Source organism: Myotis daubentonii, chromosome 11 (genome assembly GCF_963259705.1).
Source record: "Myotis daubentonii chromosome 11, mMyoDau2.1, whole genome shotgun sequence".
In the NCBI taxonomy this organism is placed as follows: domain Eukaryota; kingdom Metazoa; phylum Chordata; class Mammalia; order Chiroptera; family Vespertilionidae; genus Myotis; species Myotis daubentonii.
The window spans coordinates 21,306,395-21,311,429 of NC_081850.1; the positions used below are offsets into that span (position 1 = coordinate 21,306,395).

Here is a 5,035-nt window from a genome sequence, read left to right on the forward strand (position 1 = left end):
AGATAAATGTCTGATACTTGCAGCTAAAAGCCTCTTAAAGGCATTCTTGACATATTTAGGGTCTTTACAACGTTTCCATTATATGTGTTGTAAATATTTTCCTTTCAGACCATAGGTTATCTTTTGTTTACCTATCAGACAATAAAATGTATTTAAGCCCCAGCAGGTGTGGCTCAGTTGATTGGACGTCATCCCTCACACCAAAAGGTTGCAGGTTAGATTCTTGGTCAGGTTACATGCCTGGGTTTTGGCTTGATCCCCAGTGGGTGGGTAGAGTGCAGGAGGCAGCCAATCCACATTGCACTCTCACATCAATGTTTCTCTCTCTCCCCCTCTCCCTTCCTCTCTCTTAAAATCAATAAAAATATTTTAAAAATAAAAATAAAATGTATTTAAAGGTATAAAGATTAAAACAAGTGTGATATTATTATTTAATTAGAAAGATAGATCAGTAGAACAGAATATTTAACTCAGACACAGATAATATATATACAAAATAATTTATAACAAGATAAAGTTGGAGAAAGGTGAATTTTTATTGTTGTTTGTGAGTCATACCACAGCAAAATAAATTATAATTGATTAAAGTTATAAGTGTCAACAAGCAAAATTATAAAAATGTTAAAATAAAAAATAACAATATAATTTTGGCTCAAGAAAGATCTTTCTAGGTTTGAAGCCAAAGGTAAAAACCATACAAGATAAGATATAGCTACACAAAAATTAAAATGTGTTCCATTTTTATCGATTAGCATTTTTCATTTGGGAAAGTAATACATATTCATCGTGAATTCATTGTATATTGATATAAAAACACCGAACAATACTAATTGTCAAACTAGTTATTTTATGTAAAAAATAATTAGTGTCCCCTTACTTTCTTCAACCCCTCCCTCCATAGGTGACTATTTTTAATAATTAGTTCATATATTTCCAGACCTTTCTCAATACACGTATATTGTGTGTGCCTAAATACACAACCTTTTCCAAACAAGAATCATTTTGAGTGATACTTTGCACCTAGTCTTTCTCCCTCAATAGTGTATCATGGACATTTGTTCTTGTCAGCACATATAGAGCTACTTTACTTTTTCTAACATTAGCCTTGTATATTCTATTACATGAATGAATGACAATGTATTTAAATCAATCATCTATTTGTTAATGTTTTAGATTTTTCCAGTTTGAAAGACTTTATTACAGAGAAAGTTATAATAAATATATGAAGGTTTACTATTAGTAATCTATATAAATGGCTCTTTCAAATCAATTAAAAATTCAAATGGCACATTTACATAAGAAATGACATAAAAATTATACTTACATGGGAAAATGGACAGACAGTAACATGAAGGGCAATAAAAATAAATATATGCAAAGGCAATAAAAAAAATAAATATTTGCAAACTGAGATACTGCCTTTTATCCAGCACATCAGCGAAGAGGGATAAAAAAAAAAAAAAGAAAAAAAAAGGAAGTTTTGGTGTTGGGGAAAAAGGTACTTTTACAAAGTAATCTAGAAGAGTTATTTCATACCTAGTTTCAACAGTGCAGTATGAGTGTTTATTAAATGCCTTAAAACTATGCATAGCTTTTTATTCAATTAGTTCATCTATAGAAATTTTAATAACTCAGGCTACTTCTTAGTTAATTTTTAGTTAAGGTCATTATATGATTGTTTAAATCCTATAGTTTAAAGTAGCAAATATTTGCACAGCATCTTCAGGCTAGTCTGTGGTGGATGTTTTCAGAGCAGTGGACCCACAAACTGTGCACCCACCCCTCCCGGTCTGTGAAACCTGAGCCAGCTGGGTAGCTTCCTCTCTCTGTCTCATAACCATGTCCACCAAGGGGAATGCTAATTCACCAGCTGCCCACCTTAACAGATTCAAGAACAAGGCAAAAGACAGTATAGCCATGAGGTGGTGCCGAATAGAAGTTAAATCTGAAGCTGAGCTAAGAAGGATGACCAGAGGCTAAATAGGAGACAGGTAAGCTCGTTTCCTGATGATGCTACTTCTCCACTGAGGGAGGAAAACAAAAGAAAACAAAAAACAGCAATGCCCTATCTGGTTTGGCTCAGTGGCTAGACAGCATCAGCCCTTGGACTAAAGGGTCCTGGGTTCGATTCCAGTCGAGGGCACATACTCTGTTGCAGGCTCAATCCAGGGGGCAACCAATCAATGTGTCTCTCTTACACTGATGTTTGTCTCTCTGTGTCTCTCCCTCTCTCATTCACTCCAAAAATCAGCAACAACCAGGGCACAGTAATTTGGTCTGTTGAGGACATTGTCAAAGGCATAAATAGCAACACTTTGGAAAACCAGCTCCAAACTACTCAAGCTGCTAGGACACTGCTTCTAGGGGAAAAACAGCCACCAATAGACAACATAATCCAGGCTGGTTTGATTCCAAAATTTCTGTCCTTCTTGGGCAAAACTGATTATAGTCCCATTCAGTTTGCATCTGTTGAGACCGTCACTATCACTGCTTCCAGGACCTCAGAACAGACCAAGGCTGTAGTAGATGCAGCTGCTATCCCAGCATTCATTTCTCTGCTGGCATCTCCCCATGCTCACATCAGTGAACAAGCTGTATGAGCTCCAGGAAACATTGCAGGTGATGGTTCAGTTTTCCAAGACTTAATTATCACATAGGGTGCAGTTGACCCACTGTTGGCTCTTCTTACAGTCCCTGATATGTCATCTTTAGCATGTGGATACTTAGTAACTTTACTTGGACACTTTCAAACCTTTGACGCAACAAGAAATCTGTAGCCCTGTTAGATGGTGCTGAGCAAATTCTTCCTATTTTAATTTGTCTCCTGCAACGTGATCCAGGAGTATTTATTAGCAGATAGTGGTGGAGCCATTTCCTACTTTATTGATGGTCCAAATGAATGGATTAAGAGCCATAGGAAATATTGTTACCTATGAGCCAATGAACAGACTCAGGTTGTACTACGAACTCCAGAAGGAAGCTGTGTGGACAATGTCAAAAATCACAGCTGGCCACCAGGACCAGATACAGCAAGTTGTGAATCATGGATTAGTCCCATTCCTCACTGGAATTCTCTCTAAGGCAGCCTTTAAGGCAGAAAAGGGAGCTGTGGGCTGTGACCAACTCTACAAGTGATGGAACAGTTGCACAGATTGTATACCTTGTTCATTGTGGCATTATAGAACCTGTGATATCGTAGCTGTGAAAGATACCAGAATTATTCTGGTTATTCTGGATGCCATTTCAAAGATCTTGCAGGCTGCTGAGAAACTAGGTGAAACTGAGAAACAGTGTAATGATTGAAGAATGTGGAGATTTGGACGAAATGGAAGCTCTGCAAAAGCATGAAAATGAGTCTGTGTATGAGAAGTGTTTCTTTGTAGAGGAGAGGAAGATCAAAGTGTTGTGCCAGAAACTACCTCTGAAGGCTGTACATTCCAAGTTCAGGTGGCACTCCTGGGAACTTTACTAGGACAAAAAGTTGTTGTAGACTATGTTTGGTATAAGTTTGCCTTACTGTTTCTCTACTAAGAGCTCTCTTTTAAATGTGATTGATTATTGTAGCACTTTTTACAATAATACTATACTTGAACAGTTCCAAACTATAGATACTATATGAAGCTTCCTCTCCCAATAGGTTTCTTATTCCTGTGTGCAATTTCATATCTTGCAGTATCCTGTAAATAAAGATTAAATTTCACCCTTAAAAATAAAATGAAATAAAATAACAACTGAATTTTAGGACATCTGTGAGAGGGACTGCATGCATCATATTAAGACTGATATTGAGAAATATTTTTATATGGAATAGTGCAGGCTAATCTATATATATAAAAGCCTAAGCAACCTTAACGACCGGTCGACCGAATGACCAGTCGATCAGTCGACATGATGCGCACTGACCACCAGAAGGCAGATGCTCAATGCAGGAGCTGCCCCTTGGTGGTCAGTGAGCTCCCACAGCCAACCTTCTGCAGCTGGTCAACCTCCCGCAGTCCCTTCCCCCGGCCCCCAAATCGCCAGCCAGACTGATGGACCCCACCCATGCACGAATTCGTGCACCAGGCCTCTAGTAAATTATAAGTACAGATGATTGCTTTTCAAATTACTGTGAATACGCATATGCTTACATATACGTGGTATGTATACAAAAATACTGCCACTAAGATTGGTGAGGTTATGGAAAAGTTATTTTCAATTTGATTAATCATATTTCCAATGAATGCATATTACAGTCATCTAATGAAAGCTTTTACAAACTGTTTAATAAAGAATATGCATTAGTATAAATTAAAAAATAAGGCAGTCTATCAGAATTAGACTGTGAAGGAAAAAAAAGCAAATAGAGCTGCTGGTAAGGAAGGTTTGCTCTCTATTTTGGAGAATAGCAAATGGCTCCCTGTGGATTGGAGTTTTCTCTGTCAATATAAGGATGTGTCTTTGTGACTGTCATGTCTTTATTCTCAAGCCAAGTGGAAAGAGAACAAAGTAGTTAAAAGAAACTGATCGGGACCCTTAACAGATGGGGGTGGGGACAGGGGAACTAAGGAAACTAAACCTCAATGAACTCTTGAAGTAATTTTTTGTAGCAAGAACATAGTCTGGACTTGATGAAGCTACAGAAAAACCTCATTGAGCTCTTATTACCAAAGGAATTGTGAGACTAGATTGGCCTGAACTGTGGAGACCATATTGGCAGAAGACCTTTTATAAGACTTACCTTTAGGGTCTATTACAGAGAAGCCTTCCTATTCGGTCTGGGCATAAAACCAAGATGTGATGTATTTTGAAATGTGGTAAAAGTATTGTATTTAGCCTATGGAGTATGTTTTCAATAAAATCCTGCCTGATAGATTTTTATATCTAAATAGAGTGTTTAGCAATAGCCCCGTATGTATTTTTATATTAGAGAGAAGAAGAGTATAAAAATGTGTTAATCTGCCTCTTGGTTAACCATTCCTGCTCTTAAAGTCCAGTTGTTTGAACAATGTGACCCTAATCAAGATAGCACCACATATAATTTACAGTTATGAAA

At 37.2% G+C, this 5,035-nt stretch overlaps 1 pseudogene; it reads left to right on the forward strand.

The window, feature by feature from the left end:
- The first annotated feature begins 1,784 nt into the window (after positions 1-1,784).
- On the forward strand, positions 1,785-3,688 carry LOC132212753 (importin subunit alpha-1-like; annotated as a pseudogene).
- The last annotated feature ends 1,347 nt before the right edge of the window (positions 3,689-5,035 follow it).